The following is a 25041-nucleotide window of genomic DNA, read 5'->3' as shown; positions in this document are numbered from 1 at the left end:
ATGGAGCCTCTCGTGGGGCTCCCCACTTAGCGGGAAGTCTGTTTGAAGATTCTATCCCTCTGCCCCTCCCACCACTCATGTTCACGCACTCTCAAATAAATAAATCTTTTTAAAAAAAATGTTTAAAATAAGTAAGTAAGTAAGTAAATAAATAAATAAATAAATAAATAAATAAATAAATCTCTATTATATTTATCTCATTTTAGCCTTTATGGGAAAATTCTGGAAATCTTTCATCTCTGTATCACCTGGAGGTTAGCACAGAGCCTTGCATGCAGTATCTATTGAATGGTTTATTTGTTGAATGAATGAATTTACAAAATACTCTAGCAATCTAGTAAAGAGACATTCCAAAATTAAATTAAAGCGAAGACAGTGAAAGTGAATTTTGTATATTGATCAAATATATTTTAGAAGTGGCATGACATAGGTAAGTATGTGATTTGTGTAAGTGTCTGCATGAACACCCAACCGAGTTTAATGCTTGTAGCTATCTGGCAATCTGTTCTTCCTTAATCATGTTTTAGTTTTTCTATAAATAAACAGAAACGGGCAACTCTCTGTATTTTTTTAAAAAGATAGTTCTTTATTGTTAATTTTATTATAGAATAAAATTTTATTTCTTAAAGTAGACAATAAGATACATTTTTTTTCAAAGGAAATTAAAAATTAATATTGGTTTAAGGCTATGTTCAAGGAACTTACCTTTGTGTGTGCTTCTATTGTTTATAAATCAATTGGCATGCAATGGCTAAAGAGCAAATTCAAATGACTTAATACAGACAGCCTTAACTATAACTGCTTCAGGTGTAAGAAATCTTTAATGGTACAAAAATAACCATGATTCCTCCCTCCCTCCCTCCCTCTCTTTCTTCCTTCCTCTCTTCCTTTCTCTGTCTCTTTCTTTTTCTTCTCTTCTTTCTGCTTTGTACAGAAGGATTTATGGGGGGAACATTAATCCAGAAGTTGTTCTCTTCCTATTATAATTCAGGGCAGCATATAAAATCCTGCCTAAAATAGTAGTGTGTGAAGAGATAATTCCCAGTGCATGTTTGGAAGAGTGTGTCATCGTTTCAGGTTTCCACATGTGCATAGATAGAGAAAAACAAAAATAAAAAGCTAACGTTATGGAAATACCATGGCTGAAGAATGCTGTTAATTGCAGACTGCAAGACTGACAGAACATCCAAATAGACAGAACAAAGCATCCAGTTGAGATGAAACGAGTTCTTTAGCATAAAACACAGAACAACAGAATGTGTGTGTAATCTTACACACATGCACACACGGAGGCAACAAAAGAGCCTGGATAGGACAGAGACCAAAACATGTTTTGTAAATACATCTAGCTAAGTGCCTTACCTCATTGAGGAAGGATTGGCATCTAAGACTAGTGCTACCATGTAATTATATGCTGAACAGTTAAATAAAAAACAATGAATTTTTGTTGGCATATGAACATACACTTAAGCTTACTATTTAGTAAACATGAATTTAGTTGTTCTGTACAAAACTGTTATAAAATTTCCAAATTGGACAAAGAATAAAAACTAAAGTCTAGGTGTATTATTAAGAAAGGACACCCATTCCAGTAGAATCCAAATGAAACAAAAGTCAGAACTCTTGCACTCTAAGTGGGAAAGCCAGTTAACCAGTGCCTGTTGGTGGCTCTGCATGGGCCGTTTTTTGGCAACGCAATGTCTATATTCATCTACGTCATTCACATCTCTTGGATCTTCGTCTTTCTATTGGTTCTTGATCATCGCCCTGCCTTGGGCGTAGGTCTTCTTGTCTTTCATTTGTTACAGTACAGTACAGATCACCATAAGTTTGAAGATCTCTGGTACCTCTGAATCAAATTTATGCTTAAGTTCCTTTCTCACGTTCCCTTGTAATATCTCATATTTTTGCTCATTGTGGTCATATCTCTTCTCATTAACATGCAAGCACCACTCTTCAATATCTTCTCCTTGTTTCTTCTACAGAAATTCAGCCTTTTGGTGAAGAGAAAGACATGAGCTCACGTTAAAAAATACCTGAGTTTGAATGCTAACTTTTTCCTTACTGATTGTGAAACTATGGTATGGTTCCTCAGTTTTCTTATCTGTAAACTGAAGATAATAATACCTACCCTACAATCTGGTTTCAGAATTAGATTAGAAAGTGGATTATGTAGTGGTCCTGGGCTGGTGCTGGATAGAGAAAAATTTCCAAGGAAATGCTAGTGTCTTTCTTGCAAAAGCATCCAGCCCCCAAGATATTTTGTTGACCCTGGGCTGAATTAGTTACATGAATCACATTCATTAGTCATTGTGAAGAAAGAGGAAAAAACCCCTCAAAACACATGAGTATGGTTTGTCAGCTGTGTTGGTGTCATCCTCTGTTACAACAACAAAGGATAACTGTGTGCTGTAGATAAACTCAATGATAGGAAAGTTTAAGGAATATTGTGATTAGGGAGGGATTAGAGAATTCTTGTAAATGATGAATTTACCTTAGCAATAAGAAGGATTGAAACCAAGTAAATAGATTCAGGAGGACATTGGTAAGTTCTTAACTCTATACAGGAAGATCATATTCTAGTCCTCAAAATACTCTCTGGGTTAGATGAGGAGCAGGCAGTGGTATTTTAAAAATAATACATCATGAAGTCACATTTTTATAAATTGTTTTAGAGATTGGCGTTACTAATCTCCCTTCCTCTTTTATATCTGTCATATTGTGATTTATAATAAGAAGTATATATTTGGTCTTCATTTTCATTTCTGGCAGAGCTCCTAAGACCCTTGGAATTTCCTAAGTGATAAGAATGACAAAGATGTCCTTTGTTATGTTAACGTGGTGACTTTTGAACCATGCCTGGGTCACCTAAAGGTAGGGGGATGGTCACCAGAAAAGCCAACCACATAATTAGAGGATTGGCACTTTCAGAAATCCCCTGCTTTGGGGGAATCAATCTCCAGTGGCCAATGATTTAATCAATCATGCCTTCGTAATGAAGCTTCCATTAAAACCTTAAAGATAGGGTTTGGAGCTTCTGGGATTGGTGAACACATGGAGGTGCTGGGAGAATGGCATGGAAGTTCTCTGCTCTTTCCCTATACCTTGCCCTTAGCATCTCTTCAGTCTGGTTGTTCCTGAGCTATATCTCTTTCTAATAAACCTGTAATCTAGTAGGTAAAATGTTTTACTGAGTTCTGTGCGCTGCTCTAGCAAAGTAATTAAACCCAAGGAGGGGATTTTGGGAACCTCTAGTCTATAGGTGGTTGCTCAGAATCACAGGTGACGTCCTGGAATTGTGACTGGTGTCTGAAATGTGTGTAAGAAGGTGAAGGATGGGGGGAGCAGTCTTGTAGGATTGAGCCTCGAACCTGTGGGATCAGATGCTATCTACAGTAGATAGTGTTGGATTTGAGTTGAATTGTAAGACACTCTACTGCTGTTCAAGAATTGCTTGGTGGTATGGGAAACCATCCCCCCCTACACACACACAACACACAACACACAACACACACACACATTGGAATTGATGCAAGACCTTTAGTATCTCTGTCTAGAATACAATAAAACAAAAAATATTGCTGTTTCTCCAAACATGAGATATTGGTCAATGCTAATATATCCTTTCAGGAGGACATATTCATTCCTGGTTTCTTTCAGAGGGATGACCAACTGTATCTATATCATAATATAATATTTGAAATATAAAGATATAGTTCTCCAATATTTTCTTTTACTTTTTGGCCTTTCATGGAATCAACTGCCAGCTATCCATTGCCTCGAGGAAAGAGTAATGCAGCAACAAGAAATTAACAATGAAATGTTTAGCTGGCTGTTGAGTTTACAAAGCAGAGACCATAGATAGAAACTGATGGGACTTGTGAGACAAAATACACAAAAGACCCCGGAGAATATGTGATGTAGGTGCCGTTCATCTCACCAGGTCTGGACAAGGTGCCTCAGGGAGGGAAAAAGAGAAACCAAGAGGGGAGGCATTGATACTGTGGATCTTTGAGAAAGGGAGGGGTGTGCTGTACTTCACCCCAGCTTTGGCTGATTTCCCAGGTTAGGGAAAACTATCCCGGAAGGGATCTGTAAGAATCTAACTGTAGAGGCATTTGGTGTCTCCCTTCCCAGGTGGAGCTCTGTGTACAGGAAGACCCTAGACAGGAAGTGGCTTCAGGATGAGTCCATGGTCTTGGTCTCCTCATGGAGTTCCCTGTATCCTGAGTGTTAAGGATCAGTGAAATAAAACGTGTACAAAAAATGCCCTTGGGTAGCACCGTACAATTTACCATGGCACTTTGGGGTATGCAGGAGCAGAGAATTTTCCTGCTTTCACATAGGAGATTTGAGCAGCTGGGAGAGTAAGGTCTAGAGCCACCTTGGGGAGCATAAGCAAGAAATGACTCAGTAGGAACTCTTGTGGGCTTCTGAGGAACAGATGGAAATGCAGTCAATTTGATGGATGTCCTTCCCCCTACTACCTTGACACTAGAGAAAACTTAGCCTTAACTTCAGAAAAAAGGAAGCACCCCACGTTGACTGAGATTGAGATCCTGTTAGGAAGACAGGTGGCTCAAATCAGATTTAAATTGGATTGTAGAAAAATAGAGGGGTTTTTTGCACACTTTGAGAGCTGAAACAGCAACCTGCAATTCAATATAACTTCTATGGAAGAAGCATGATCTGGAAAATATTCCTTTTATAAATGTAAGTATCCTCTGTAGGTTCGCTTGATAGCTGGCTTTATCTCTGGACATTCAAGGTTCAATTAGAGTGACTTTGACAAAGATTTAAAAGATGTAAGCAGGTGTAGTGGAGGCTGTGTAACCTTGGGCAAGTTTCATAACCTTTTTAGGCTTTAGTTTCCTAATAATCTACAAAATGGAAATATCAGTGATTCCTACTTCATAAGATTGTAGTGAAGATTAAATTAGATATCATGTAAAGTGTGTACATAGTGACTAGTGTATGATAAGGGCTCACGAAACGTTAGCCAAAATAAATACCTTAAGTATGATTTTAAGAAGACTCATCTATGAAGAAAGATCCTCAGAATAGGATTTAGAGTTAAAAACTAATAAAGTTTGCTTGGGGTCTATGGATACATTTAGTAATGCCGGTGCTTGCTTTTGCAAGGCCCATAGTACCTCATATGAATGAGAGTCATACGAATATGGTTAAATCAATTATGTATAATGTTTTCTCTTGTCTCTGATGCTTTTCAAACATCTTGACACACCATCAATTAGTATTCACAGCTTCCTTTTCATGCGGAGCTCAATACTTTATATGGGCATTCATATAAATAAAGAAAAAAGTCTCAGTGTGTTTCCAGCAGCTAGAATTTCCTTCTTTTTGTTTTGCATTTGCATATAAGAACAGTACCCATTTACAAGGGATTGAGACAAAGTATAATCAGACAATGAGAATCTCCTCTGTGAAGGAGGGAAGTTAAAAGTATGAGGAGGGAAACTATTTCAAGTTGGAGAACAAAATTGAGTGCCACTATTTTGATTTGCTGGCCTGTGAAGTTGGACCCTTTCTAGAAAGATGGGCTCTTATGAAGCCGTTTGTCCCTCTGCAGGCAGGTGATCTTGCACCTGGCTCACTCCCTGGGTGTGTGCTGCTCTGAGGATGAAGCTGGACAGCCAGGCTCTTATTAAGCTGATTTGTGTATCAGCTCTGTGGTCTGTGTGCAATCCATTTACTCCATCTGTCAAATGAGCATAAAATACTACATCCCAGGGTTATCAGTATCATATAAGAACATAGATGTAAAATACTATGTAAGTTTTAAAGAATTATACAAATATGAGGGATGAAGGTGTTGCATATTTATATTTTCATATGATGTTTACATTTCTTTTTGCTTGTGACTTCAGACCTTGTTATTGAAAAACAAAGTAAACACTTTGGTAGGAACAAGGTAAAGAGTTGTGGGCATATAGCATCTTCATATAAGCATTGCATATTCACTTGGCTTCTGTCCTCAGAAAGGAAAGTTGTTTTGGGGTAGATATTAAGTGTGTGTGCTAAGGAGCTGTGGCCAGGTGACTTAAGTCTTAGCTGTGGAACAAAGCAAGTGTCTGGCTATTCAGTATACTTCTTTCATTTATTTATACATTTATCCACTCACTCACCTATTCATTCACTCACTTAGTTATTTGTTTATTTACTTATTCATCATTCATCGTTCATCAAATATTTATTGGATACCAGACAAGGTGGTAAGGATCAAGATGCAGACATTAATAAAGTGGTCGTAATACATTATTGGATTTGGGTAAAAACTAGATCTGGTGTCAGTCCACCTTTTCACTATCCTGTCATATCTCTCTCTCTCTCTCTCTGTCTCTCTATTTCCCCACAGCCCAGCCACACCAATCTTATTTCAATCATTCAAAGTATTCTTATTCCTGACCCCAGGACCTTTGCACTTGCTTGTTGTTTCCAGTTTTTCACCTTTCCTTACCACTCTAGCTAAGTAGCTCTTCTCAACCTCCTACTTATACTGTTTCCAGTTTTATAGTCTTTATAGTTCTTATTACTAGCTGAAATTATCCTGTTTTTGTTCAGTCTCCCCTTACCTCCTGTCCCTCCTGCCCCCCCCCCCCCCCGAATGTTAGCTTCAGGAGATCAGGGATGGCTATTTCCATGTCTCAACAGCACCTGCCTCAAGTCTTCAGTCTGGCTGAAAGGCAGGGGGGATGAGAATGATACCCATTTAACATCCATCATCCTTCAACAGAATCATTACTAATATCAGAGGTAAATGAAAATACATACTGTCTTTCTTCAGGGAATTTTGGAGAATAAGGGAACTACATTCACTTCTCTGACAAGGAGATGATTAAAAACACTATCTTCAACTATAGGAACTGGCGGGAAAAAGATCCTAGCTGCATACTGGGTGAGAGGAAGCAACATCTGACGTCCACTAACATGCCTTTTTGGTGTGTATTTTAAACAGACAAAACTTTGTTCTTCAGGAGAAGTGAAGAAGCCAGAGGTGGTACCTCAAACATATTCAGTATCTGCCTTTCACCCACTTGCCAACCAAGCTTGGTTAAATGCTCCTCATCTGTCCTAACACAATGGGAACATTTTTATGGTCATACTCTCTGTGGTGCATAACCCAGCAGTCATTCTCTCTGCTGCACCCGTCCTAGACACCCAGCCTTGTTTCTTGTATTCCTTTGCTTTCCTAGAGTCAAACATGAGGCCTGAACAAAGCAGGTGATTAGCACTTGTTTCTTGATAATTCCTTTGTGCGATGGAAAGAGCACCTACTGTGTGTGAGGGACTGTGGCAGTTGCAGAGAAGAACCCTGTAAAGAAGGAGAGCATGGTTCCTATATTCACAGGATGAACAGAGTGCATCATGAACCCAGGCTCAATTTATTTAACAGTTACAGCAATAATGTGGATAAAGTCACTGTTCATCTCCAACTGGTAGATGGCAGTAAGTAGTTTGGCAAAGGAGCTGGAAGAGGATGAGAAGAAGGGTTTTTAGTTAATTTCAGAGGTTGATGTTATGCTAGATGATACAATCATTTCTAATAGATTTTGGTTAACTCCAAACATCAAACATTTAATAGGAATTTTAAGTTATAATGTGATGCCTCTTACATGTCACTGTGTAGCATTAAGTAAAGCATTATGACTAGTATTATTAGAATGTTATTTTCTTTAAATATAAAAATTATGTTGCTACCTTCTGAAGTATTAGAAGGATCTAAATATTTCCAGTGAAAGATTTGGCCCATAGAAAAAATACTCCCAGAATAAAAGCCAAAACTGCCGTGTAATTTGAGAGTTACTTAGAGCCCTCCTTGTCTCTGATATATCTTTCCTGTATTTGACAAGAAGTAGACTACACTATTAGTCTGAGTTTAACATAGGGCTTTAATTATACATTAGAGTTTGAATTCAATTATTCATTAATTCATTCAACAAATATTTACTGAGGACCTAGTATGTGCCTGACACTGTTTTGCACTCTATGAATAACAGTAACAGTGGAAGGCTGGCAGGCAATGCAAGTGAGCATAGAAATGGTCAAGATGATTTTAAATAATAAAATGATATTGGAAAGTAAAACGAGGTGGTAGGAGACAGGAGCTACTTTAGATGGGATGGTCAAGAACATCTCCCTGACATGGGGATTTAAGAAAGGAATAGTCTGTGTGGTTGAAAAGTTAGGAAAATAGGAGAAAAATCAACATGCATGTGATATAAGAATGAGCCACAGATGGTAGTTGTATGTTTATTATAAGAAAAGGTCAGCATAGATCTTCCTAACAGTCTTAGCACCTCTTTAACAAGGAAGAATGGCACTCTCCCAAATATATTAAAGTAACAATTTGGCATGGCATTCCTCAGGTGATTGTGTCCTATAAATGCTACACTGATTACTAACAATATTCCAAGGTCATATTTACTAGAATTTTGCAGTAATGATGTTTGGATCATGTATCCACAGCCAGCGTTACCATTCCTTGAGAAATTTCCTATGGTTTGAATAGTCGTCTACTATTGTAAAGTGAAGAACAATTAAAGAAGAAAGCAAAGCAACTTTATGCTAACTACATAATGTACTTATGTCTGATATTTACTAGGTCAGATACTTGCATAGGTCAAGAAATTAGTCTCTCAAAAAATGTTTATTGGTTTTATTTTATAGGCAAAGTGCTATCCTATATACTGAGGATAGAAGTCCACCTTCAAGGATTTATTGAGACACAATTTATATTGTCCAAGCACTATTCTGATGGAGAATTCCTTTTCTGTTATTCTTATTCTATGGACTAAACTTTTGACTAAAATTGTAAGTAAGGCCCATCTATCAGGGATCAATCTATAACTGGAGGATTAATGTAAAGACAATAAAAAAAAGATTAGTTATGACTCCCATATTGTGAAATCAAATTTACACAGTTTACCAAACAACTCACTTAGGCAACAAAAATGTATATGCTGTGTGATCTTGTTGTTAACAAGTAATATATCCTCACTCCAAACTGGTGAAACCCATCACTTGCTGTGGTCAAGGGGCATTTTCTCTGTCCTGATATTGGTAGAAGCATCTTCTTTTAGATGTCTGATTCTGACTATTATTCTACATTATTTCATCTCCTATGCTCTGTGTATCACATATAGTGTAGGGGTTAAGACCACGGACATGGGAATTAGACCACCTGGGTTTGAAGATGACTGTCCTCACTGTGTAGTCATGAGCTTGTTGCTAAACCTATAGGTTTTTGTTTGCTTTACATTCTGCATAGTTTACACCATAATGAAGATGATTATAATACCCTAGTGGGATGATTGGTGGTCTCAAAAAAAAAAATACTTCCACATCCTAATCTCTGGAACCTATTTGGAAAAAGGATCCTTGTGGATGTAATTAAATTAAGGATCTTGAGATAAGATCAACTTGGGTGGGGCCCTCAATCCAATGACAAGTGTGCTTATAAGATGTAGAAGAGAAGATTCAAACAGAGGAGGAGAAGGCGATGTGAAGAAAGAGCCAGAAGAAGAAGTTAGGTGGCACGGGGCCGTGGAAGCCATGGAATGTGGCAGCCAGCAGAAGCTGAAAGAGGCAAGGAGGATTTTCCAGGCCTCCAGCCCTGCTGGGAGGACAGCGTACTGAAATCTGAACCTGGGACTCCTGGGTTCCAAAATTGTGGAGAGTAAATTTCTGTGTGTTTAAGCCACCTGGCTTGCAGGCATTTGTTACACAGCCTCAGGAAACTCCTAGGAGTACCTGCATCAGAAATGTGTTGTGAGGGTGTAAATCAGTTGGTACAATGCCTGGCACTTGATAAAGTCTGGCTGTCATGGTTATGGGAACAATGCCTTCTGTAGTGAGGTCTGCTGTCTTTTGTGCCTGGCATTCATTCCTCTAACTTCTTGACTTTCCTTTGGGGAACTAGTGATTTTTCATCCTGAATGAACAACACATGGACGCAAAATGATTGGTACCAATTTGTCTAGGTGTCCTCAAGTGACTTCATTTTCTTTTGCCATCAAACCTCAAGATACTCCATTTGTCGGCCTTTAACTCCATTTGGTGAGTTGCACCATACATAGCCTTTCATCTTGAGTTACACTTGTGTGCCGTATATAGGTAGTTACTGGAAAGTATGTAAGCAGCAAGAGCCACATGGTCAGAGCTAAATAAAATAAGAGCTATTAATATTATTTCTCGTCTTGCTCTCCAACTAATTTGGAGTCTAAGTTTTTAAATTGCTTATTAGATATTTCCACTTGGCTGTTTTGAGATGGTTTCACTCTCAGTATGTGTGAAATACAACTATCTTCCTCAAAAGCTCTATTTTTAGATTCTCCTTTCCTGATAATTCATTAATTTTTTTTCTTATTCAAGTTTTGTTTTAGCTGGCTTTAACTTATTTCTATCTGTCATGACTAATAACCTATTGAAGCCACACAATATTATTCAAAATTCCTCAACATCTTTACTTTTTTCTCTCTCAATACTCATCCTAGTTCTGATTCACAATCTTTCATAGTGAGATTAAGATAAATATTTAGCTGAATGAAAGATTTTTTTCCCCACACTTCACTTACAATTCAGACTCCTGAAGATAACTCTTTCTTAAATACTGTTTTCATTCATGATGTTTTCCTACTAAAAATTATAATTCTACTTATCTAACAATAGTACATAACAAAATAATGGCTCTAACAGTTATAGTGGACCATTTCAGTTATGGACAATGTATGGATATAGGAAGTAAAAACAGAGGGTACAAAACTGTGTAGGCAATATGATCGCAATTTTGTTAAATATAGGCCCTCATCTTGAAAAAGGTTAATGAAATATGTCCAAATGAAAATAGCAGTTATCTTTCAGTGATATCAATTAGTTTTATTTCCTTTTTATGTTATTTTCCCCCTTCACTTCTCTACAGTGGGTGTGTAAACATTTTATAATTAAAAATAGGAATATTATAAATTTAAGACACATATCTAGTGGTTATTCATGCTCTTTGATAAAATTTGGATCTCCTTGGTTGTCCTTCAAGATCTTCTATAATCTGACCCAGTTCACCTATGTCCTGCTCTATCCTAAGCAGAGATCTCTGTGCTTGAGCCAGAGATGCACTGACCTACAGGTACCCAAGGCTTATTTCTGCCCAGTGTTTTCACTTCATTCTGTTCAGTTCACCCAAATTCTTTTGTATCCAAATCCCACCTGTCTCTCAAGGCCCAGACCTGCGAAGACACTCTGAGACAGCCCTTCTTGATCTCTTTACTTTTGAGTGTCTTTGTGCCTTCTTCATCATTAACGGAGATAGCTGTAAATCTTATACCATCTCAGTACTGTAAGCTACCATTGTACATGTGTAAGTAATAGCACTTTAAAGATCAAACAAACTTCCTGAGAGTGGAGTCCTATAGCCCCTATAAAATTCCTAGGAGAGTTTGAAGCACATCAGAGATGTCTCAGGCAAACATTTTTAGATTGTAAATAAAAGAAACCATACTCAAACCAGTTTTTAAAAAGGGGCATTTGTTGGTTACATAAATGGAAATCCAGAGGTAGGGTGATCCTTATGGTGATCTTGACTTTCTCTGAGGGTTTCTAGGTTTTTCTCTCCACAGTGTGTTTCCTTTTTTCTTAGACTTGCCTCGTAGTAGCAAAGTGCTTTCTGTGATTCTAAGCACTATGTCTGCTGCAATATGTACTATTCAACAATCCTCAGATTCACTCTGATGGGGCAGGATTGGGTCATGTGACCATCTGGCACCAATATCTCTGACCAAGGACTAAAAGCCCTGGTTGGCTGACTTGTGTCAATTTCGTCATCCTTGGGGTTGTGCTTGGAAGGTCTTTCATCAACCACATGAATCTATAGAAATCAGGGGATGATGGGAAGGCAAAGAGTGTTAGATAAGTTCCACTCTGGTAGGAATCCTATAAACACTGGCTGTGTGAAATATAGTGTGCCTGAAAAATTGGTTAATGCCATCAGTTAATCTCTGCATGTTGCCACAAAATTCAATCAAAATGGGTCATTTACTCAAGGAAAGTTTTAAAGGACTGGAATGTTTCACATATCAAAGTGTTTAATTGGATACGTTATCAGGACATTTGCTTCAACAGGAGTTTCAGCATGAGATTGACTGAACAATTGTTTGCTAAACCAATGGACTACTTTCAGAGAATAAACCCACTGATGTGTTGCGCGTGAGATCATCATGACTTGTAAATTTTTGTTAACTACATATTGAGAAACAATCCTGTGCTCAGGGCTGTTCCAAAAGAATGATTTTCCAGAATCTTATCTTAAAAATTTAATAAAGATTTTGAATTTTAAAAAATACGCAAAAGCCCATGTAAAATAATTGTCAAAATTATGGGTCGCATTAGTTAGTTTAAAATTTATGCAGTTCTAATGTCTTCAGTTCCTGTGCTCGTTTTAGATAAGCTTCATCATTGCTGCCAGATTCAAAGGAACTTATGAAATGATAGAAACTAGAAAACTTTTTATGTTCAATTTTTGCTTTCTAATATGTAGTCTCTTTAATAAGTTAGTTTCTGAAAAAGTACTCTATTATCCCCTACAGTTGTCACACTATAATGCTGTACTTTGGGGTCACATTTACATCTTTGTGATTCACTGCATCATCAGGAAACATTTGGGATGACAGATCAAATCCAGCTAATTAGAAAAGAAAGTCTCTCTCAGTGGGGCGCCTGGGTGGCACAGCGGTTAAGCGTCTGCCTTTGGCTCAGGGCGTGATCCCGGCGTTATGGGATCGAGCCCCACATCGGGCTCCTCCGCTGTGAGCCTGCTTCTTCCTCTCCCACTCCCCCTGCTTGTGTTCCCTCTGTCGCTGGCTGTCTCTATCTCTGTCAAATAAATAAATAAAATTAAAAAAAAAAAAAAAGAAAGTCTCTCTCAGAAACAATAAATATCCTTTTTAACTAGAAAACATTCAACTTCTGTCCTATTTCTATGCTCGTATCTTCCCTCCTTCCCACTCCCACTTCTATTAGAATGGTACTAGACACTCCATATTCGATGAGTCATAATTCTTGGTTCAGATATTCCTCATTTCTTGTGCCAGCCAGGTCCTGAGGAATATAGGAGAGCAGACAAACAGAAGAGAGGAGCCTATGGATGGCCCAGCATCACTGCCTGGCAGAGTACAGAAAGAGATCGGAAGGACCAACAGGAAAGTGGGGTCTCTCGAAGATGGCAATGCAATTGTCAACAGTTCTTGTTCTGGATGATTTGGCTAACCGGTTTCTCTTTCAGACTTCTAAGCCATAAGATTGATTATATCCATTAATACGTAGCTGGTAACAGCTATAACCTAGGAATGTGGGGGGAAAATTTGCAGTAGGAGTGCAAGTTGAGGATATGGAAAAATTTCCACAGCCTGGGGTACTTGGTTTGTGGAGGACCTGGGACAGAAAGCATCAAAATAGCAGGAGATCTTCAGAAAGAGAGGGATAAATAAGTTTCAAGAGCCAAGGGGCAGGAACTGGTACAGGCACCAAGCAGCTAATTGCAAGGAACTTTTCAGTTAAGTCAAGGGAACGGCTCTGCCTTTCATAGGGTGAGTGAGGTTATCATCAGTGAGTCGCTATGTTGTCAAGAAGTGGTTTGGGTGTAGGGAGCAAATTGTAGAGTCCCTTGTCACCGTGATGCTGTTTGTAACCGTCATGATGAAGAAGGACAAATCTTCCCATAGACTGTTACAATAAAAGAGATTCAGAAGCAGCTGTGCCCTCTTCAGGCTCTGGGATGAAAGGGTCTGATAGAAAACACTGGAGCAAATAACATGAACTCACCTGAATGGGGGGAGCTCCTGGGGCTGTGAAGGGGAAAAGCCCATGGGAAGAAGCTTCTTGAAGTGAGAGAGAAAAATAAAGAACATAGAATTCTGGCTGTGGTGGGAAAACAAAGGAAAATGGACACAATAGCTGAGGGTAAATAAGAGGTTGTTCCAGGAGAGCAGCAGGAAGAAGATGGCTCATGGAGACAGAGGGCACTTCATGAGAGAGGGCTTTGTCTGAGTCCTGGGACGCAAAGCAAAGAGGAGGGGAAGCATCACAGAAGTGAATGCTGGGAAAAGCAAAGGAAACAAGAATAATACGTCTTCTGTAGATGGGACCCAGGCCCAAGACAGAGAGGGGGAGGGCTATCTAGCCTGAGCCGAGGGCAAAGCTTCATGCCGGAGGAATGGAAAGAAAATGAGCCTTCAGACAACTGAACCTACAATTTTACAAATATGGAGCTAATGCAGCTTAAGGTAGAAATATATTCTAATACTTAAGAATATGGCAACTAGCAATATAGTCTCTGAAACTCTGAAAGCAGAAAAACATGGTCTTCATATAATATGACTCAAAAGATTAGATACAAGGAGTAAAATATATTTTAGCCCTAGGTTCTGGATTTAAGATCTCTAAGTGGCCCCAAATAAAAGGCCCCTCCTGGGCAAGTTACCACGAGAATAAAGTGCATACATAAGGCGTTCAAGGAATAGTAGAAGGGATATCCTAGCTCCTAGCATATTCAAGCACTGAACCTTCTCAGCTGAAGGGTGGAGGAGGGAAGCTCCTTTAGTGGTGCCACTTTTCCGAGTGAGAAAAGTGAAATTGCAAGGTCATGTAGCTAATGAAGCAATTTCAGTGATATTCTTTGGAATTACACGCACTTGGGTTTAAGTCCCTATTGTACTGGTTACTGGCTCTGTGACTTTGCACACATGATTTAACCTCTCTGGGCTTTAGTTTTGTCATCTCTAAAATGGGGAGAAAGGCAATCTCAACAGATATGGTCCGTAACATGAAGGCTGTAGGCCAGTTACCAGCACCTTCTTTGATTGTTCAGCGGATGACGGTGGAGAGGATTCGTACTGAACTCCAGAGCAGAGGCCATTCAAGGACTTCTCTCCAGCCACTCGCAGAGCATATGAGGAAGAGCGGCAGCTGGCTGCACACTGAAGGACCAACATCTGTGACTATGATCTCTATCTGGAAACAGCAAGCTTTGACATCAACCAACCACCTAGGTTGATATGAAGATTGAAAAAAAATAGTGCGTTGGAAGAACTTGGTTCTGTTACTGGCAGATGGTAAGTGGAGGACATGAGGATGATGCTATTGTTGCTTTATGAGTACTGTTGAAACTGTGAGTCAGACCAGTCCTGAAACAGACTTCTACTCCAGGGTTCTTTCTACAGAATTGGGCAGCAAAGTAGGAGACCTGGATTGAAAATACATATATAGACGTGACTTAAAAATGAGAGAATGTTAGATTCCGAAGTGAAGGAGTCGTGTTTTGAAAGATATGGGGAGGTATTTTAACTGGGCACAGGAAAAAGTGATAGAAATAATAATAGTGATGACAGTAGTCACAATGTCATCTGTGGATTTAACTGTTTCCAGGGCATTCACTCCTTATTTGCATGCATATGTTAAAAGTTGGGAGCTATAATTATTCTAAATTGCTCAACTTATTTAATATTTGTGTTTACTAAAACAAGCCAAATGTTTGGGAAGTGGTATGTATATGAGTATGTGTGTGTATGTGTGTGTGTGGGGGGGGGTGGGTGTATTGCAAAATACAACATAATTGTTATAAATATACAATGTAATTTTGCCCAAATTGACAAATTTTTAAGGACAATGCAGAAGACAAACAATTACTATTTTTAATATGAGCAGTTACAATTCACCTTGCTGGCTCAGTCGGTAGAGCATGCAACTCTTGGTCTCGGGGTTGTGAGTTTGAGCCCCAACTTGGGTGGAGAGTTTACTTATAAATAAAATCTTTAAGGGGTGCCTGGGTGGCTCAGTCGGGTGGGTATCCAACTCTTAATTTCCGCTCAGGTCATGATCTGGATCCTGGGATCTGGGCCCCAGGTCAGGCTCTGTGGTCAGCAGGGAATCTGCTTGAGATTCTCTCTCTCCCTCTGCCCCTCCCCCTGCTCACACACTCTGTCTCTGAAATAAATAAGTAAATAAATAAATAAATCTTTTTTAAAAAAATAAAATCTCTAAAACAATTTAAAACATAAAATATGAGCAGTTACTGGAAGAGAAATGTAGATTTTTAACAGCTAAGTACCTCCACTTATCAGAGTTAATAATATTCATTTCATTTTAACACTTGGAGCCTCCACCAAATTCATCTCAATGTTTTTCCTGACAAGCTTCACATTTTCAAAATGTGCTTTTTAATCCTGAATTCAATCATCCTTAATTCATCTTTTTTAGTTATGTCTGTAGAAAGACATAGAAAAGATAAGATAAGCACTGACAGCCCAGGTATCCCAGACCAGAGAAATAACAGGTGAACACCAGGAGCCAAACCTGTGATTCATTAGATATGCACAGTGCTGTCCATGTTCCTAGTTTCACGGTAATCTGCTAGAGACAGTAAGGGAATGTTTAGGTTGAGCTCTTGCACAAAAATGAAACTCAATATTTCAGAACATTTTGAATAAAACATTGCATTAAAGTGAAATGCATTGAGTAAAGAAACACTTGATATGACAGGAGTCCCAAAGAAAGTAATACTAACAATGAGTGCTACGATGCAAAGCTGAAACCTATTCTTCTCACCAAAAGTAAAGGAGGCCATGTAATTAATAGGAGTAGGAGGCCATAGGTAGAGAGATAGTAAAAGTAGTGGAATGCTCTTCCTTCCCTAAAGTTAATGTTTCAAAAACTTGGAAACATGGCAGAACTCTATGGAAGCTGAGCAAATTACTGTTAAAAGGGGAAGACATCAACAATAAATAATCCAGAAATGAGAAGTCTTGCTCATGTTTTCATACCAGAGAATAGTGGTAGGGAATGCTAGGCTGTAAACAATGAAGATAGAAAGCGTTCTAGAAAGGAGGAAAGCTAATGACTATGATGAGCAGAATGAACTTGAATAGCTGCTGGAGTGATTACTAGAATGCGCTGGTGGATACATACTCAATGCATGGATAGTATCAGAAATAATGAAATGAGATAAATTCTTGTAAGACAAAGTTAAAGTGACAAATGGAGGTAAAGAGTTAAAGCAAGGATAAAGGCACGGACTGCAGGCACCCTGGAGTATTTGGACTAGTCAGTTTATAGGATGAAAATGGATAGGCTAAGAAAGAGAAACTGAATAATGGAGAAGTTCTTTAGAGCCTTGCTCAAAAGCAAGAAAAAAGCACTCAGAGAGAAGAGAGAAGTGGGTTAATATTACATCAAAGCAGGGAGGAGCAAATGCATTAACAGAAGGCGGGGGTCAGGACACCAGGGCTATGATGGGACTGATGGAGATGAGATGCTCGCTGGTCCAAAGTTATCACACTGGATTCTATGCACTTTTGAGCACCAATGGGGAAAGCTTTCCTGGTTCTATTTTTCAGTGGCAAATAAATGGGGAAAAGGTGAAATGACTGGCACAAGTGATGGACAATGATACCTTTTAAAGGAAATATAAAAACTGGATGTCAATGACATGACAAACTATTGATTTTTCGATTTGCTATTGGATCTTGCTTACAAAATTTGTACTAAGTAGAGCTAATGTGATGACAAGGCCTACCTTCCCTCTGTTTGACATACCTTTCCTACTCGAACAGCAAATTCCTTCTTTACCTTTGAGGACTGTTCAAATGCCGCTTTCCCTGAAATGGCTTTCTTTTCTTGCTGGGGCATCTCCACCTGTCCTCTGCTCTAGCAGTGCGCCCACAGTTCTCCTACATTGCAGTGGGCATGAGTTTAAATTCTAGCTCTGCAACTTTAATAGCTATGTAATCTTCTGCAAGATATCTAACTTTTTGGAGCCTTGATTTTTTTCACCCGTGAAACAGAGAGACTAATAATCTCCCGAATAAAGAATAGCATTTCTTCAGCAAAATTGGAAATGAGGAGCAAACATGTAAAGCTGTTCAGGGGAATAAAGAAAATCTAGTAAAGGCATAAAGCTAAAATGAATGATGAAAAATGAAAATATTATTCAAGCAATACTTGGCTATTAAAGTTATGTATTACACTATGAAAGCCACAAAAATGGGAAGACATGAAAATATTATGCTATTAAAGATATCAATGGAAGCTTTAATGAGATATTTTACTCTTTGAATTAAGGAGCAATAACATGCAAAAGGAAGTTAGTAAGTTAAAATAAAGGAAGAACATTACTTCTGTAAACAGAGATTTAAAAACAACGTTTAGATGACTGCATTAAAAAAAAGAAGAAAAAAGAAAACAAGAATTTCATTTGTCATTATAGAAAATAAAAAGACTGCTCTTGAAAAAAATAAAGCAAATTTTTCTGTCCGTTTCTTTGTGGCTGGTGTCTATGATCATTCTGTATGGGAGGGGGTACTGGAGATTATTTTGGTCGTCCTACATAGCTATAAGAACGTCTTAGTCAGAGAATCTGGCAGAAATGCTAAGCATAATTTACAATTGCTTTTTATATAACGTGAGTCACCTTTAAGAAAGGAGAGGATTCCAACAACCCAGGGTCAAATTTTGCATTCCATTTCCTAGGCAATATGACCAGTAGAAATAGAGCACTCTATTGAAAAGGATGTTTTGAAAAGAAAGGGGCACTTGGTGACCCAAGAAAAGGACACAGAGAAGAGGGATGCAGAGTGGAGGATAAAAGTCAACAACTTGAAAAGGAAAACCTGGATAGCTACAAAGAACGATCAAGGAACTTGGTACTTTAAAAATAAATGTATATAGAACTTGATAAGGACATTCAGAAGGTATTTGAAAGGCTCGCGGAAATAGAAGTCAGAGAAAGCAGAGATGTCTTGTGGAACGTCGGAGCTCGGAGGTAGGAGAGATGCTATCTTAGCAGAAGGCGAAATCAAGAGAAGGAATAGATCTTTTGAGCTGCTAGTATGTACCAGGCTCTGTACTGGGCTCTTGATTTACTTTGTACTTTAATGTTTACAACAAATTTGTGAGTAAGGTGTTATGTCTTCTGCTTTTTAAAATGGACAAATCAAGTCTTGGAAAGGTGCTCTAACTTGCCAAGGGTGAACCTCTGCAGTTTGATGAACCAGGATTTCAACTAAGAGATGTCCACCTTGAACATAGCTTTGCCTCCCATTTATCTTCCATGACCCTTTAATGGTCTAGGGCAAAGGCTTTTGGAACCACTGAGAGTGAAAAGAAAAACAGTTGGCAAATATATCACAAAGAAAGAATGTAAAGGATATGTGAAGGGGGAAAAGCGACAGAGACTGAACATTATGAATAAAGATATAGTTACACACACAAACACACACAAATGGATAACAGGCCAAAGGATAAAAACTTACTGTGGAAGAAGAAGAGGAATTAAGCAGTAGGCAAGTCTGTGAAAATTGTATTGGTTTTGTTTGATGGTTTTATTTGTACCAATTGCTTTTACTCATCCAAAGCAGTATAAATCCTGCTAGGATTTTTTTAAGCAGAAGTTCAAGCTCTAAAATATAAAACATGTGCTATTTAGTTCACAATTAATAATTCAGCAGAAGAGAAATCTACAGTGCTTTCTCAATTTCTTTATTCCATGTTCTCTTCTCAGTGTCCTACATTTAACACATTCACACTTGGCTTGCCTCTCATGCACTTTTTTTTTTCTGTCTCTAAATTTATAAAAATATTATTCTTCACAAAAGTGTCTTAGGTTTTTTATTATTGGGTAAACATACATATGAGACGAAATCTACCCTCAATAAATTTTAAGTGTATGAGACAGTATTGTTACCTATATGTTTATAGTTGTATACCAGATCTCTAGAACCTTTTCATCTTGCAGACTAGAACCCCTAGACCCCTTGAATAGCAAGTATCCATTCTCCCATCTCTGACCCCTGGCAAATGCTTTCTACTCTCTGCTTCTAGGAGCTGGACTATTTTAGATACCTCATATAAGTGAGATCATGGAGTATTTGTTTTCCTGTGACTGGCTTTTTTTACTTAGCATAATTTCCTCAAGATGTATCTATGTTGTAGCATATGACAGAATTTCTGTCTTTTTAAAGGCTGAACAGTATTTCATTGAGTGTGGAGACTACACTTTCTTCATCCATTTATCTGTCAGTGGACACTGAGGTGGTTTCTACCTCTTGGCTATTTGAATAATGCTGCAATGAACATGGGAGTGCAAATATCTTTTTGAAATCCTGTTTTCAACTCTTTAGGATAAATACCCAGAAATGGGGTTGCTGATAATATGGTAGTCATATTTTTAATGTTTTGAGGAAACGCCATACTGTTTCATATTATCGGCACCACTTTGCATTTCTGCTAACAACACATAAAGGTTCTAATTTCTCCACATCCTTGTCAACACTTCTTATTGCCTTTTCTGTTGTTTTTTGCTTGTTTTTTGATAATGGCCATCCTCACAGGTGTGAGGTGGAAAACTCACTGTGGTTTTAATTTGCATTTCCCTGATTGGGGATGTTAAGCATCTTTCCATATTTCTGTTGGCCATTTGTATATTTTCTTTGGAGAAATGTTTAATCAAGTTCTTTGCTCATTTTTAAATTGAGTCATTAGGTTTTTTGGTTTTGAGTTTAGAAGTTTGCTATATATTCTGGATATCACTCTCTTATTACATATGTGATTTACAAATATTTTCTCCCATTCTGTAGGTTGCCTTTTCACTTCATGGCTAGTGTTTTTGATGCACAAGTTTCTAAATTTTTATGAAGATCAATTTGTCTGTTTTCTTTTTTTAATAGAAAGAGTCCGTGTATTAGAGAGCATGCATATATTCCACTGGTGTATATGTATGTCCTTTTGCCCGTTCCACATTGTTTTAATTACTGTTTTGTCTTGAAATCACTAAGTTTTGAAATTGAGAATTGTAAGTCCACCAACCATCTTCTTTTTCAGTTTTGTTTTAGCTATTCGAGGTCCCTTGATATTTCCTATGAATTTTAGGATGGATTTTTCTGTTTTCAAAAAATGTTATTTGAATTTGGGTTGGAATTTCATGAAATCTGCAGATTACCTTGGTAAGTATTGACATTTTAACAATATGAAGTCTTCTATTCATAAACATAGTATGTATTTTCATTGATTTATGTCTTTTTATATTGCTTTCATAAATGTTTCCTGTTTATATTGTACAAGTATTTCACCTACTACTTAATTCCCAAGTATTTTATTATTTTTTATTCTACTGTAACTGGGATTGTTTTCTTAATTTCCTTTTTGGATTGTTCATTATTAGTGGATAGAAATACAGTTGATATTGTGTCCTGCAACTTTACTGAATTCATTTATTAGTTCTGAGTTATTTTGTGTGTAATCGTTAGGGTTTTTTACATATAAGATCATGTCATCTATAAACAGACCATACCCACCCATAGGATGAACTCTCATGACAGCAGGTCAAGCAGAGGAAATGAAGATCTTCACGTCAGGACTGGAAACCAGGTCCTTATTGTCATCATTTGATCAATTAAGTTTCACTGAATTAAGTTTCACTGCTGGAAGTTTTAGTTATCTTAAGCCAGAGTGACAGCAGTGTGGGGAGGGGCAGAGGGAGGGGGAGAGAGAGAATCTAAAGCAGGTTCCAATTCCAGAGCATTGACCACAGGGCTTGATGCAGGGCTCAACTCCTGACCCTGAGATCATCATGACCTGAGCCAAAATCAGATGCTTGACTGACTGAACCACCCAGGTGCCCCTCATTTCTTCTTTTCTATCCTTCTCTAATCATTTTCTTGAAAATTCCAAGATATGACATTTGGTTTAAAAAAAAAAAGTTGGGGGGTGCCTGAGTGGCTCAGTCGTTAAGTATCTGCCTTTGGCTCAGGGTGTGATCCCACGGTTCTGGGATCAAGCCCCGCACCAGGCTCCCTGCACAGCAGGAAGCCTGCTTCTTCCTCTCCCATTCACCCTGCTTGTGTTGCCTCTCTCACTGGCTGTCTCTCTCTTTGTCAAATAAATAAATAAATAAAATCTTAAAAAAAAAAGTTGGGGGAAAAGCAACTCTTCTTAGTTTTCCAAATTCTAAAGCATTCTCCTCCCATCCTATTGAAGGGGCTCCTTACTCAGCTACTGGGAACAACCCACTTCAAGATTTAAAAAAGTATATTTTTCTCATATTTCTGCTAATCAGAGAAATTACTGGACTTCTGGCTTTGGAAGCCCCTGGTGAATGAAGCCGTCATGGTACACAAGGAGACTATAAAACATTTTTAGCAGCTTCTCAGCATAGTTAACACCAGATTCAGGTTATTCATGTTTTTACCTTCTAATTTCATAATCTCAAACTCATTTTAACCTTTTTCTATCTCCCTCTTCCTTCCTTCCTTCCTCTTTTCCCTTGTGTCACAAGTTCATGCTTTGAGAAATTCAAAGGAAATCAAACCCCCCCAAATATGAAATTGTTTAATAGCAATATCTTTGGGGAGCTTGGGTGGCTCACTTGGTTAAGCATCTGCCTTTGGCTCAGATCATGATCCCAGGGTCCTGGGATCGAGCCTGGAGTCAGGGTCCCTGCCTAATAGGAAGTCTGCTTCTTTCTCTCCCTCTGCCCCTCCTCCTGCTTGTGCTCTCTCTCTCTCTCTCAAATAAATAAAATCTTAAAACAACAACAACAATATCCTTCACTTGTATTAAAGTGCATTTTTGTTTTCCAGGCACCACCTAAGCATTTTACATGTATTAACTCATCACAGCAGTCTTATAAGATGCATTATCATCAGCCTCATTTTATAAAGAAAGAAATCCAAAGCATTACGTTTTCACAGATTGTAAGTATTGGATTTGGGAGCTGAACTCAAGACTGTCCAGCTCGAGTCTACATGCTCAGTACTGTCCCATACCACCTTTATTTAGGTATCATGTATTTAGATATTATGGAGAATTTTCCTTCTCCAGCTTAAACAAACTCAACAAACTTGGTGTCTTTTCCAATGCATTTTCATAAGATTTTGCATCTGATTTATAATATCCTTTTATTACTTACTCTGCCATCACATGCTCTCTATTTTTACTTGAATTCTATTCATCTTCTTAAAATGACAACTTCTAGTGTGGTGAAGTAAAAAATTAATCCCAGTATACATATTCTTTGAACTAAGAATGCTTGGTATATGGAAATCCTATGCGTGGAAACCACCTCCCCTATACCTTTAGATTGAAGCTGTTTATTCCCTTTCTGTTGGTCTAATGCCCATGCTTTTAACTCTGAAACTTCCCCACTGAAATTAGCAATGTTTCTAGCTTTTTCCTTTCTTTCCCTCCTCCCTCTGATGCTCAGAAGTCCTGCTGTCACCGTAAGAAAACAGAAGAAGTCATTGCCACACCTGGGAGCTGAATTTCCTCAAATTGTTCTTAGCATCTGGAGTTGGAACTCAGATTTTTCACTTAAATGATAGTTAAAATATTAAGTCTTACAAACATTTCTCAAAGCAAAAGTTCCTGCATCAGAATCACCAAGAGTACCTGTTAAGCAGATTCATTGGCCTCACCTCAGACCTACTGAATTAAAACCTTTGTGGTCCCAAATCCACATTTTTAAAAAGACAAATTTTAAAAACCCAGTGTTACCATTCCTTCCTAGAATTTAAGATTTGTTGCAGCCTGCAAAAAGGAGAGTTTATGGATTATTTTGGAAACTTGTATAGTGCAAGTAATTTAAGGTTAGGGCTTTGTCATTTAAAATCCCCCCTGCCATAGTGGAGATTGGTTCCTGGTAGCTGGATGATTCTTCGCTGAGCAAAGTGATGAGTGTGGGAATATTACCTTTGGAGATAGAAGCTGATGCTATAATTAATTATCCTTGTTGAACAGGAAACATACAAGGGTGAGGGATGAGCAGGAGGCAGGGAAAGGAAAGCAATTTAAGAAAGGAAATACCAGAAGGAAAGCTAGGTGGCTGGTCTCCGTGCTATCGAAGATGGCAGAGCATGACTGCTTGAAGGAAAGGCCAGAGAGACCTGGGGGGGTGGGGAGGCAGGTACCAAAGGAATTTTTCAAAGGAAATGTTGCATGTAAGGGCATGAAGGATCTCTTTGACTCCATCAATATTCAGGAAAAGTATAAAACCCATAAGATGCTTGGAACTGTGAGCTCTGTTGAGAAAGTGGATGATGGTGTGAGTTGCCTCCAGGTTATCAAAGGTCAGAGCAGAGTCCATCCACGTATGTCAGAGGGCAGCTGGACATCCTGTGAAATGATGCACGTATAATACCTACAAAGCTATTTCACACCTCCCAGGTCTCCAGGGTACCTGTGCTGTTTTGTATTGTTTGAGGGCTGGGAAAGGAGGCAATGGCCTGGGCTGGGAGGTGAAAGGGGACTGAGATGAAGAGAGCTGAACAAAAACCGGGAGTCAAGATTCTGGTGGGAAGATGGGATGACAGTTGTGGCAGGTAGAAGCAGACGACTTTGAATTCAATAGGATTTCATTTACAGTAAATTAGTGACATCTCTACTTAGTCTTGACTTCTGCATAGGGTAACAACCCTGAGAGTGGAAGAGGGAGCTATTAATAGTTCAATCCCCCTTGTCCTCAAGGACTGTTTCTTCTCAGTGCTCACAGTCTCTTATACCTTGGATTCTCCTTAAAATTTCATGGTCTTATAAGACATTTGTAAATATCTTTTCCCATTCTGTAGGTTGTCAACTGTTTCCTTTGCTGTACAAATCTTTTTATCTTGATGAAGTCCCACTAGTTTATTTTTACCTTTGTTTCCTTGGAGACATGTCTAGCAAGAAGTTGCTGTGGCTGAGATCAAAGAGGTTACTGCCTGTGTTCTCCTCTAGGATTTTGATGGATTTCTGTCTCACATTTAGGTCTTTCATCCATTTTGAGCCTGTCTTTGTGTACGGTGTAAGAAAATGGTCCAGTTTCATTCTTCTGCATGTGGCTGTCCAGTGTTCCCAACACCATTTGTTGAAGAGACTGTCTTTTTTCCATTGGATATTCTTTCCTGCTTTGTTGAGGATTAGTTGACCATAGAGTTGAGGGTCTATTTCTGGGTTCTCTATTCTGTGCCATCGATCTATGTTCTATTTTTGTGCCAGTAATATATT

Source organism: Ursus americanus, chromosome 2 (genome assembly GCF_024610735.1).
Source record: "Ursus americanus isolate L20-20 chromosome 2, mUrsAme1.1.p, whole genome shotgun sequence".
Classification (NCBI taxonomy): Eukaryota; Metazoa; Chordata; class Mammalia; order Carnivora; family Ursidae; genus Ursus; species Ursus americanus.
Note: the sequence above shows the minus strand (reverse complement) of the source record.